This window comes from Cuculus canorus, chromosome 4 (assembly GCF_017976375.1).
Source record: "Cuculus canorus isolate bCucCan1 chromosome 4, bCucCan1.pri, whole genome shotgun sequence".
Lineage (NCBI taxonomy): Eukaryota > Metazoa > Chordata > Aves > Cuculiformes > Cuculidae > Cuculus > Cuculus canorus.
Genome location: NC_071404.1, coordinates 17,788,812 through 17,802,287, shown reverse-complemented (window position 1 = coordinate 17,802,287; position 13,476 = coordinate 17,788,812). Strand labels below are relative to the sequence as shown.

Below are 13,476 nucleotides of genomic sequence, written 5' to 3'. Positions count from 1 at the left end.
TACTGTTTAGCTTACGAATTTCCTTTCCTTTTCCATCTCTTCCAATTCTAAACTTGAAGTTTTCTGCATGTGCACGTGGTACCATCTGACACAGGTTAAATGTCAGCACTGTGGCAGCTAGCTTCCTGTAAAGGGCCTCTACTGAAGATAGCTATTGATCCAATGGTCAGCATAGATCAAAGGCAAGACCATCTTCAGTGCTTTTCCAGTCTCCTGCTCTCCCGTTTATATTAAAGTTACCCTCAGACACCACTTTCACACTTGGGAATGAAACCTGCTTATCGGTGAAGCACCCTGTGCATTCATTTATCAGGTTTTACTGCTACATCATTGTTAACGGTTCGTAGCTAGAACTTTCACAAGAGGAAATCTTTACTATGAGATGAAAATAGCCACGGGTATTGTTCATAACGCTTTAGATGTGAAGATCTCGCCCACTGGTACAATATTGTATAGAGTTGAAGTACTCATGTGTTCAACAATGTGGGGCAACGTCTATTAGCTAAAAGAAGATTTAGGGAGTCATTACAAAATAATGACTGAGTAGTCACGCTATGTAAGCTCTCAGCATCTCTGTTCATTACCATAGTATTAGAATATTAAACATTTTTAAGTTTAAAAATATTTTTTTTAAGGCAACTTGTCAAATGTCAGTTTTGATTACTTGATTTTAAGGAATCCAGGAACAATCCTAAGTAAACCACCAGGCTTTGATTCTTAATTTTATGGAGCATATTCAATCCGAAGTAAAAGTGATGCATAGTGAAATGCCTTGTCTCAAATTTTGTATCTGTGTGATATGTCTGTATATATGTGTGTGTCTATATTATGTATTCTGCCTACATAAAGAAATATATACTTAATGGGTTTATACCGTCACTAGGCAAATTAATGGCAAAACCCACTCAAATCCAATAACAAATATGTGGAGGCTCAAAAATATCCTGGGAAAGGAACACTACATGTTTTCATACTGCTGGCTAAACAGAATACTGCCAGTACTAGATGGACCTCTGCTGTAAGGGCTTTGCACCACTATTCTAGAAGGCCAAATATAACCCCCTTACCCAGTGAATGGAAATTAAGTAGAAGACAATGTAGTTTCAATGAACACCTACTCTTTTCGTCTAAATGGAGAGACAGAGAATTCTATAACATATGGGAATCTCAAGACATTCACTTGTTTGGACTAGGGAACCAAATCTGAGAAAATATAACTCTTCCACCCCCCCCACCCCTTTCTAAATCAGAAAAAAAAAAAAGAAAAATATGAAAATCTGAGTCTAGGCTAATATTTTTTTCCACCGCTAAAATAATCTTCATCGGGGAAAGAAGTCTGAAAGTGGTACTATGGAGACAGAATTGATTATTTATATAGTTAACTTGAGTAATTAATTCGGAAACTAGTCACTGCTGAATGATTTTCATCTCCAATGCTTATTATGCAGTTTGAAATTTGGTAGATTCAAACCATGTTTTTGCTGCTAAGTTCTGCTGACTAAAAAATGTATATAAGAACCATACTAAATAATTTGTTGCAAAATGATGAGATCAACCATTTAGCAGTAATAAAATGTAACCTGTTAATTTTAAAATATGCTCACACAGAAATTCCTGGAATGTACTGTAACACCTGTAAATGCTTTTGATGCCTGAGACCCTGTTGTTCTTGGTACAGACATGGACTTTGTCCTGAAAGAGCCTTTTTAATTAAAATGTGATTCCGGGAGATAAACAAGAGGAGAGAGAAAGGACATGACAGGTAATCTTGAACCATTAAAGTTGGCCACATCAAAATGCCCCATGGAGCCACATAGTACTTAAGCAAGGATTAATTTATACTGAACCATACATTTTAAAAAAAACCCTATGAAATGATAATACAAAATATTCTTCCAAAGCTACTCTATTAAGCACATCTTAAATGAAGAACGTGTTCCATGGCTGAAGGGCGATTAAAGGGCTAAAATGAAATGGAAGAAAGAAAATAATGAAAATTCAAAACAGTGCCAGAACCAGAACTGTCAGTGCTAAGGATGCTAATAACCTTACTGCTAAGCCACCAGCTTGCACATCACTTGTACTTCATAAGATTTTTCTTTGTCTGAACATAATACCACTGAAATAAATGGATTCAGTCAAATAGTGGGTGGGGTTAAGAATCTGATCAAGAACAGAGACAAACCTCAGGTTAAGTAATACTTAAATGAATAAATCTAGGGACTGATGTTATGGTGGTTAACACCAGAGAGGGGACTGTCTCCTTTTTGGACACAGGTAGATTCTTGCTGGAAATAGTGGTCTAGCATTTAACCAGGTTGAAATAAAGCTCTCCCAAGTAATTGATCTGGAGGGGTAAAGCTTCATTTATTAAGGAAGCTCCAGTGTCCCCAATAAAAAAACTTGCTACTCTGTAAACAACTCAGCTGTTGGCTGTAATAAGTAATGAAGGGATTCGATGAATGGTTGCAATTACCAGTATATATAAAATAGAACAAGGAAAGGCACTGTAAGAAAAAAACCCAAAGTAGGAAAGTTTGTAGTTTACTTTTCTCTAAAAAACCCCCAAAGCTACAGAGAAGCTAAAATAAAAAGGCAGAAGTAATAGTAAAAGTGGTATGTCTGTAGTATTTAGTAATTTGGGGTGTATTTCTCCTGTATGAACAGGAGCTAGAACCTCTCAAAACAGAAAAACATGTATAAATAGTAATTCTGTATGAAATTCCAGTACAGAGATTCATCTTTAGTTTTTACCTTAAAGTCAAGTTACTGTTGTTTACTTGATGTTCTGAGCTACGCATTCCCAGCTGTGGCTTGAGCATCCATTTACATTCATGAGGTCAATGGTGTCTCTGCCACTTTGCCTGAGAAATGCTAATAGATGGTCTTAGCAAATGTTAACATTACAAAATGCCTTGGCATACACAGAAATGTTTTTGTGCATGACCCTTTAATGTAGTCTGGACGTAAAGTATTGTACTAAAATACAGAAAAAAAAAAAAGAAAGTTACTGTTTACTGCAGCAAAGTGATCTGTGTTTGAAAACCACTAAAACTGACCCAAGACTTGACTCAATACACTGTGGTCTCCAAGGGAGTACTCATTGCCTGGTGAGCTAAGCCTAAATGCTTGTACTTTACCTGTTGACCTTTTGAAATGCACCATGATCATTCTCCAAAAGGTTAATTACTTTCAAAGAATGAGGTGGTTTTTTAAGTATTTTTTTTCTAACAGTTCTAAAAATGAGAACTTTAATAAAGAAGATTGCCATGGGACTCACCTCTCTGGATGGATGTGGGCATTGTTCCTGTGAAGCATCACAGGGCTGTACCTGGGGGCCTCGCGGGACGGTTTTTCGCTGGTAGAACAGAGGTTGACGTGTTGAGAGGCAAGTGAGTAGGAGGAAGACCACCAGCAGAGCACTCTGTCAGGGAATAATTCATTTCCCTGCAGTAATCTGCTGACTTGACTTTGTTTCATGAAGTTGTTTCACCCAAGTTTCTGGGTACTTAATTTTTCAAGAACCTCTGTGGGACTGAACAAAGTCCTTTGTGACCACTTTTGGAGGGACAGCGGAATTATTAACTCTTCTTTATGGCAGTCAATATTGACTTCAGCTGCTAAATATACTGCCTTCTTAATTCACTTAATACAAAGGGGATATTGCTGGTGACGTCAGGAGAAGAGTCATCTCTGGATCCTTTTGGTTCCTGTGCACACTGCTAAGTCAGGAAGTATTGGATCTAGCAGTCTCTTCAAACTTTTTTCTCCTTCTCTGTCGAAATCAGACATCAGGTGGTTTCATGACCTCCCTAATAATAGATTGAGCAGAAAAAACCAGGCTCTGCTGTAGCCAGCCTGCGGAAAATCAATGAGCCTCCTTGGCAATGCAGAAAAAAAAAAAAAAAAGGAAAAATGAAAAAACACACAAACAAAACCAAACCCCAAAACACCCAGTGACTTACTTTGAGTTTCACAGACTGCCCAGCTGGGCAGCCATATGGTAGAATTTGTAGTACCAATTTCGGGAAAGGTCCAAACATTGTGACTGCTACTGACGGAAAAACTTTCTCACTGCGTGCATCCTCCACTGCTGCATATTCAGGACAGCAGCATTAAAGATCTTTCTTAAACATTAATTTAGTTTGATTGCTTCCCATATATATATATTATAAATATAAAAAATACTGGACTGAAAATAAGGATTTAATACACTTAACTATTCATGATGTGTTTATTATGAAACTTATGTAGGACAAAACTTAGGTTATATAAAACTTGAATTATATAAAATCTTTATTTAAAAAGTCAAATGAAATAGTTCAATAAATGAAATAAATTCTACTTGTTAAAAAAAACCCCAACTCCCTGAACTACAAAAATTGCGATGTTTTGTTCTTAGCTAAACCATTTTTCACTTTCTAGAGATTCATTGCAGCGTCTTATTTTTTTTTTTCTTTTCTTCTTTTAATGCATCATAAACCTGATGCAGTAGCACATGTAAAGGATGAGGACAAAGATCTTGGCTGTGGAATGAACTTCCAGAGGAGATTAGGTGAATTGAAACTAACCATCTATAAGAAAGGCTTTAAAACCTCTCCATCTGATAAAGTCTTTTCATCAAAACTAGAATGCCAATCACAACACCAAGCACTCGCTCTTCTTAATCATAATTTTCTAAAATCTCAACAAGAGAGGAGCTTTTCCCCAGCCTAAACAGACAGAAGGAACAGAAATTCCACATGGTTTACCAGAGAGTTATTAGTGCTAATTTGTTTCATGCAGAAACATTCACATTCTCCAATGGCTGGTGACAGTACAAACAATCAGATGAGATGAAATGGGTTTTTAATGCCTTAAGAAGTTTTATTCTTTTTATTGGTTTGCTTTTTGGTATAGATTCTGTAGGCTTTCACAAGTACTGATCACTTACAGCGTAAGGGAGGCCGAAGATTTGTGCTAGATGAAATCATTATGAAATGTCTGATTCTGCTACATATGAAAAAGGACAAGAATGTGATGACTTTTTTATAGAATTATTTTAAGGAGAATTATGTTTTCTTAAATATTTTATACCAGGAAAGTGAAACTGAATATGAAAAACACTTGACTAAGAGCCAAGTCCTTTCTCCAGGGTCATGGCATTATAACTAAACTTAATGTAGAATTATTTCATGGATACTGGGGAAAAAAATCCTTCAACTTGCTGAACAGCAGCAAAATTGTTCTTTGCTTGCCTCTGCTGCAGCTCTGCAGAATGTGACATGCATTGGACCTGCTCTTGCTTCCTGTTGTTTTCTTCTCCCCTCCCAACCTCAGCAGAGCTTGGATGCAAAGAAAGTTCAAAGAAGGATAATGAGGCAATTTTGCAGATACTTAAGGGCACTGCTCCAAGAATGGGCAGTGGCATGGAAAAAATGCAAAGGTGATTATTTGAAAAGATATTAAATGGGCAGGATAGGCTGATTTGATGCAAGTCCAGGTGCCCTCTCAGCTGTGAACAGGAGAATTTGGAAATGGTGGTGGGTGGTATGCATCAGATGGTGTATCAGACAAAGACAGAAAAAATATACATAATTACCTAACACCACATTTAAAGTAATAAGACCAAGCTTCTAACTGAGTTGTGTTTAGCAGGAAGAGAAGGTCCTATTTTGTTCCATTGAACTCTACAACTCTGCCCTTAGCACAATAACAGATAACTTCATTAACAGTTAACCCCATTAGAAGCGCAGAATAGCCAAATCCAAAAATTAAAACTCTACAGGCAGACCTCCAAAGATCTGTGAGTTTAGTGAGTATGTGTGTACATACGTGCATTTATATATAAGAATAAGTTATATATATAATGTAAGTGCATATGTTTCAAATGTTTAGATGTATTGGCTTATTTTAGTGTGCCTTTTGATTTTGAATGTCCCTGTCTAGCCTCCAGAATGTTGGTCTGACAGAGTTATCAGCTGTTTTGGTCTGTCGGATGCTGTGAGGCTTCCAAAATGATAATTAACTCTAAGTCTCTCCCAGCCTTCATATTATAGCAGCGGAATTGACAGCTGCCTGTCCTCAGTCCTGGCATCTATTCTGAGAGACAAATGATGTAGTCTCTACGTCAGTTACATGTCTAGATCCAGAGACTCTTACATTCCCCTCTCCATCATTCTCCCTCTTCTCTGTTTCAGTATTGCTGACTTTAGTTTCATCATTGCTTTTCCTTCAGGCCCTGGGTTTCTCCAATATCTTGGAAAAGCTTAAAAGAGTTGTTAGGATCCCCAACCTCTCCATGAAGCCTAGTGTTAGAGAGGGCAGGAGAAGGGATGTTTTTTCTCAACAAGAACCATGTAAAGGTGGGAAGAGAACCTTAAAATGCTGAGATGCTTCTGCTGTCTTGCATAGTTTCCCCTCCAATGAGGAAAGTGCCAGCCTCTGGGAGCATGGTATGGAAAGGGCAACTACACTAACCTTGTGCATCAGACCTGCTTCTCTGCTTGACTTGTCACAAAACAATTCCCTTCTGCCCCCCTCCAGCATGGAAATTTTTGCTAGGTTTCTTCTCATTGCTCTTGTCTCTACCTTAGCTTGCACAGGACTTGTAGAGTTGCAGGTTTTTGGGACCTTCATGTGGTATGAGATCTGCTTGCTCAATGTGGGCTCTGTGTTAATGCCCTGTGAAACTTCTCCATTGAGTAGGGAACGATAGAGCTTTCAAAACCAACATGCAGCTTGGGAGGAGCTTGAGATATGGCTGTAAGGCATTGCGTTGATGATGACACTTTGGGGTGTACTACCTAGGGCAACTAAACCCCCATGGTAGAAAGAACAGCCAAAAAATGGCAGTCAGTCTCCTGATCACTGCATTTTTCCTGTATGTAAGAACAGGATTGCCACTGCAGGAACAGAATGATTGCCTTTTCTGATAAATAAAGCAAGCATAAGCAAAAGAAAACTCAGTCGGTGGCACAACATGTGTAATGTCAGACTTGTACACATAGTGTACTTCAAATGTACACTGCAGGGATATAATGTGATATATTTAAGCAGCAACGTTCGTCACAAGATTGTCTACAGTAAAGAGCTTCGAGGATGCAAGAGGTAGAGTAATATGAATTTGGATAAATAACTCAGTGGTTACATATATGGAATAAAGAATGATTGTAAGTGGAGGTATTTAAATTTAGGTAAAGTATTAAATGGGGTCCCCGTGGATCAATACTTGAATTTATGCTGTTCCCAATCTATAAAAAAGCTTTAGCTGAAATAACTACCTTCAAACTCATACGATTTGCTGTTGAAATAAACAACAGGAGAAGGTGGAGTACAGAACAATCAATGAACAAATGTAACTTTGAACTAGGTCAGCACATAGCAAACAGTATCTGTTAAAGAATATATAGCCAAGCAGATGGGATCTCAGAACTGGGTAAATATGACAGGAATAGAACTGTACTCGGGTAGGAAAAAATTAGAATGAAACATTGAAGAGTTGTGGTAGAGGTAGAAAAGATCCAGTCATGTAGGTAGGCTGAGATGCTGGAGAGAATGACTATGAGAAGTACAGTGGCAGAAAGTAATATTTCATCTCCAGCAAAGGAAAGCAGAAAAACTTGCAAACTCCAGCCACTTTTGCATAAAGCAAAATTAATTTAAATGTGAAACCTGATCCAGCTTACTTTGCACCCTGGAGAAAGCTATGGGTGTTTGAGATGATTACTGGCAAAATCTACTGCCCACCAATTTAGAAAGCCTCTGGTGACCTGTCCTGAAAATCTGAGCCAGAATCAGCCATATTCCACAATGCCTTCCAGCAAACCCTAGTAAGGGGACTTGGAAGAAACAATATTCATTGTCAGAACTTTTTGTCCCAACATCTTAAATTATTACACAAACCAGTTTTCCCTATGGATTATTCACCTTACCTCAACTTGCTTTTGTGCTTTGCTAAGTTAAAGTTTTTCCTATTTGTTGTTTTTGTTATATGGGATTTATATTTCTGTCATTTTCCTTTGTCTTAGTTGTAGGTCGGCCAAAAATTGCCTACACTTTCCAGTCATATCTTCTATTGATTTTTCCCCAGTTTAAAGGATAATCTAAATAATGCTAAACCTAAGCATTTTTTATACGATTAAACTTCTGTGTTTTTGTGTATGTCTGGGTGTTGACTGGGATTCACATATAAGCATGAAAAAATGGTTAGTTTTTTTTGTTGTTATGCATGGATATGAGCTTTTTTTTAATATATACCTCACTTATTATGACAACCTCTCACATCATACATGAAAAATATTTGAAATACCTTATATTCCTTTCCCCCTCAGGTATTCCTTATTCAGCAGGTGGTAAAAATGCTCCCTTTTTATGCACCTGCTCCTTGCTATGTAACTTAGCTGTAAAATAAGATGATCTTGATCTCTGCCTCTTTTTTATCTCTTTTTTATTTTTTCTATTTTTAAAACAATATGCAGTGTGTGTAGTCAGTCATCTGTTTCTCTCTTATATGCTCCTCTTTTGGCTTCTGTCATAAGGTAAGAGCAACATTTCTTCAAGCAATGAAATGAGCTAAATTTTGTTTTCTGGGTGAATTTTGAAGATTGATTGAGACTCTTCTTTAATCATATTGGCTTATCTGCTTGATAAGACTGAATGTAGGATGTGTTTTTAACATAACAACAATTACTTCTTTTTCACTGGTGTTATCGTAGTTTCTTTCTCAATCATGTGCTTAGTGCCTAATTCCCTCCCCAGAGGCAACAGTTATTTCTGTAAGTTGCGTTTTTCACCCATTTGTGTTCTATTGCCTGTTCCTAACTACTCGTTGGTGCATGGGCTGAGTTGATGTACAAGAAAGGAATGTCCTGCTTGATTAAAATCAGATTACAGATTATTCACCTGTATTGGAGCAGTGAGATGGTGGTGTTTTCTTGGTCAGCAGCTCATATTACTGTCCCCTAACCTTTTCCAGGACATCTTTCTTCTGTTGTGTACCCTTAATTGTGACTTCAGTGTCAGATAAATGCTTACCTTTCATAATCCCATAATCTTTATTATGTACTGGACAGTTGTGGTTGTAAATTCTAATTATGTAGTTCAGGGTTAATTCTTATTTTCCAGTGAACTCTCAGTTTTAGTTCCAAATCTCAATTACAATCTTGCTTCGTATCTAGACCTAGTTAGACATTAGACTTGCAAAAATCTATTAGATTGGTCACCACCCCCTCTGTAATTTCATATTCTTCTGTGCCCTGATTAAAAGCACATACTTCATGTGTTTCATTGTTGCAAGGAATGCAGTCCTTGAATTTCTGGTATGGTTTCATAGTTAGACTTCAGTGTCTAAGATCCTGAAAACTATTAAATATTTGTGCTCTGAATCAGCCAGTGCTATGTGAAAAATCAGACCACCTTCTGCATATCGTCTTACTTTTTGGCTCTTATTATTGATTGCAAGTATGTGTGATGTGATTGAGAGGTGCCCTGCAGGGAAGGACTTGAGGGTGCTGGTTGGTGAGAAGCTTGACATGAGCTGGTAACACGGGCTCACAGCCCAGAAGGCCAACAATGTCCTGGGCTGCATCAAAAGAAGCGTGGCCAGCAGGTTGAGGGAGATGATTCTGCCTCTCTACTCTGCTCTTGTGTGACCTCATCTAGAGTACTGTGTCCAGTTCTGGAATCCTCAATGTAAGGATATGGAACTGTTGGAGCAGGTCCAGAGGAGGCTACAAAGATGATCACAGGGCTGGAGCACCTCCCATATGAGGACAGGCTGAGAGAGTTGGAGTTGTTCAGCCTGGAAAAGAGAAGGCTCAGAGGAGATCTTATAGCGACCTTCCAGTACCTGAAAGGGGCTACAAGAAAGCTGAAGAGGACTATTCATAAGGACCTGTAGTGACAGGACTGGGGTCCATGGGTATAAACTGGAGAGGGGCAGAATTAGGCTTGATATAAGGAAGAATTTCTACACCATGAGAGTGGTGAGGCACTGGAACAGGTTGTCCAGAAAGCTGTGGATGCCCCATCCTGGAGGTGTTCAAGGCTAGGTTGGATGGGGCCTTGGGCAGCCTGATCTAGTGGGATGACCCTGGGATGACCCTGTCATCTAGTGGAAGCCCCTTCCAACCTGAACTGTTCTATTATTCTACATCTGAAGTGCCGTGTAGGCTTCCTTATTTTTTCCTTTTTGTACATATTTCCAGCTCTCATTGTGCATTTAGTTACTTCATTATTCCACTGTATGCATAATAAGAAAAAAAAGGAGAAAGGCATTATTGTATCTGTTGCTATCCTGAAACCAGAGTCACATTTCTGGGCATAGTTCAAGGTGTCACGGTAGCCTGAGCAGACCTAACTGCAAGAAATTTCCACCTTTAGAGACGTCTTTGTCCTTATCCCTGTTGCTGGGATCCACAGACCTGCAGCCACCCTGCTCTGCTGCCACAGTGCAGCTGCCCAGTCAGGCAGACCTGCTTGCCAGTCTGACAAAGATACCTAAGGAATTTGCCTTTTCCTGTTAGATGAGTGAGATGATCTGTGTGAACAGAAGGAAGAGGTGGCAACGTGCATCTGGGTTTGCAACTGCACCTTTTTGTACTGATTTGTAGTTAGATCAGTTTAGACTAGTCTTGAAATTGCATCTACAGACCTGCATCCTCCAGTGTTTTGGTTATGGCAGCTTCTGTGTTGCACAACATGGGATTGTAGGTACAACACACTTCCTCACCAACTGCCGTTTGTCTGTCTGTGCCTTCCATTGCAGCATCACCTCATCATTGGACTGTTGCAAGCATAAGCGTAGTTAACACTGGCAAATACCTGAGAAGCTTTAGTTTTCTTCTGTTTGAGCTCTGTTTTTTTTTCTGTTGTTTTTTCTTTTTTAATCTCTGGACAGTATTTTTGTACTGGTACTTAATCAAGTAGAAAAATGGCCTCCACACTGACAGCAGGGCAAATTATTACTACCTGTATTACTTCTTAGATTGGAGATATTTGTCTGATAGGGCATATTCTTCCCCTTTCTTATATCTGATCCTTACAGAACAGCTGAATATATACATGATCCAATACCAAGGTGAAGCTTTTCAGAGTAAAGAAATATAAATTAAAAAACAACCTCTTTTCTTCTGGCATTCACGTAAAATTGGCTGAAAACTGGCATTCACTGAAACGTGTCTGAATTTATCCATGAAATGCAGAAGTTAAGGAGTTCTTCTGCTTCTAGATACATTTCTAAATTTTAAAAAGCAAATTTTTACTCTTCTCTTCATGAAATTAAATGCAAGTTCTAGGGGAAAAAAAAACATGAGTAAACCTCGTTTGTTTAGATGGACATTTGAACCGAAGCTAGGAAGCAAATCAAAGCAAAACAAATCTTGAAAAATGTTTTTGTTTTGAAGCACTTCTAAAATCTGTTACGAAATATACCCCTTCCAGGGTTCTGAATCTTTTTCTCCTTTGAACACAGCACCCTGTCTGCTTGATAATGTTGCAGCTATTTCTGGGACCACATGTGAGACACAGCTGGTCAGAGGTCTAAGTGCTGTTACCTGACATATTGGGTACTTGGAGCCTTGGTACTTGGAGAGGGAAGCCTTTGTGTTGAACCGTGAATGCAGTTGGGACCATGAGACGTAGTCTGGAGGAAAAATCCTCCTGTACAGAAACTTAATAGATGACATTCAAAGGATGTTTCCAACCAGTAAACCAGTGGGATTCTAGAATAACCTTCCAGTAGGACTAGTGGGACAAGAAGCGTAACTATTTTTAAAGTCAAGTTTCATAAATGTGTGAAAGTGATTATATTCTGTTATTATACAGAAGCAGGGAATAGGACTCAGTAATTGAAGATGTTACTGCTAGATTTAAATCCTAAAGCAAACAAGAAATTTTCTCAATTGAAATACACAGGTAGAATGGGGAGAAGGAAAGAAACTCAGTGCTGGAAACCTTCAGAACATCTGAGTAGGCTTCCTTATAAGAAACCTTAACCAAAGTTTAACTCTGGAACATAAAAACACTTATTCCGCATTGATGATTTCAGTACTGGTTAATACAACAACAACTGCTGCAGAATGCTCCTTTCCTGTCACTTTGAATCTATTACATCTGCCAAGGACTTAGAGATATAATCTGTGACCTGCCAGATTACCAGATCACTTTTATTTTACCAGCAACCTGTGGTGCTGTAAGGTAAATGGTACACCAGTCTGGGCACTGCAAATATGAGGGGAGTATGAAATAAACTAAACTGTGTATAGAAGAAGAACCTCCACCATGAATAGTGAGTTTTCATGTTTAATTAAGAAGCTTCTGATTTATGTGAGGCTGCCACTGAGTTTTTAGTTCACTGCGTTAGATTACATAAAAAAAAACCAGACGAATTCAGATAGAATTGGTATTTGATTTGATTGATGTGGATTTTAAGTCTTTATTATTAAACCTGGCTTCTCTCCTATGAACAAACAGAGAATTTCTTGTACTGCTTTCTAGTGAGGAAATCTACAAGTAAATACAAGTATTTACAAAAAGGAGTGAAAGAGAAGAAGGGAAGCTCAGCAGATACTACTGAAGATCATGCTGAAGTTAGAACTGGATTTGAAACAGACCAAATGCTCATCCTTAATTAAATATATAGTAAAGATATTCTGAAATATTAATATTAAAATTTAAAGTGATTTTAAATAAACCTTAAACAATATATAAAATTGCCAAATATAGTTTAATCTTTCTTTTAAAAAATACTGCTTTACCATAAACATCTCTGTAGAACAATCCTTTATATTAAATGCAGAAAGCTTCTAAAATGCACTGATAGCAAGACTATGAAGTGCAAGTTTACATGCAGTGTTGAAGATATTCATTAAAATTGTAATTAGACTCACGATTAAATTCAGCCGCAGTAGAAACTTTGTGTGTAAGTGTTGCTACAGGAAGAAACCTCCAGTCTGAAAATTAGTTCAGCAGTCTGAGCTATTTTAATTATGCAGAGTTGATTATCATTGAAGAAAGAAACCTTTATTACTGCACCAGAATGCTGATTCCTTCCACCCCCCAGCACACTGCCTGCTTTCCTGAGCTACGCTGTGGTCTGTTTTGATAGCCTAACAATGTTCTGTGTAAATAATAAGAAAGTTAACCTGAGTAAGTTCAGGATCCTATGATTAACATTTTATGAAATGACCATTCATATGATCTTTTGATATTACAGCGGTAGCTTCTAGTTGCATACAGAAACTTGGACTTTTAGTGAGATGTTTTTTAATCTGCAGAATTTTGCAAAGATGCATTCCAAGGCAACATCTTGTTTCCATTTTTGCAAACCCCAAGCTAGTGACAGAGATGCTGATGGATGGCTCTATCTGTCTAAAACGTCACAAACATACCTAAATTTGGCAAATCTGAGTATAGCAGAGGGAAATGTCCCTCCCCCTATTCATGTCTAATTTGATTATCAGCAGAGTCCCCTGTCTTAGCAGCAGATTTTATACA

At 38.1% G+C, this 13,476-nt stretch overlaps 1 long non-coding RNA gene across 2 annotated transcripts in view; it reads right to left on the bottom strand.

The window, feature by feature from the left end:
- The window catches only part of LOC128852066 (uncharacterized), a 78,236-nt gene extending 65,299 nt beyond the window's left edge, over nucleotides 1–12,937 (bottom strand). For both annotated transcript variants that reach the window (XR_008449676.1, XR_008449677.1), the window contains exons 1-2: nucleotides 12,870–12,937; nucleotides 3,281–3,880 (exon numbers count right to left, since the gene is read on the bottom strand). This is a non-coding gene — a long non-coding RNA (uncharacterized LOC128852066). The remainder of the gene's footprint in view (nucleotides 1–3,280; nucleotides 3,881–12,869) is intronic.
- Between the last annotated feature and the right edge of the window lie 539 nt (nucleotides 12,938–13,476).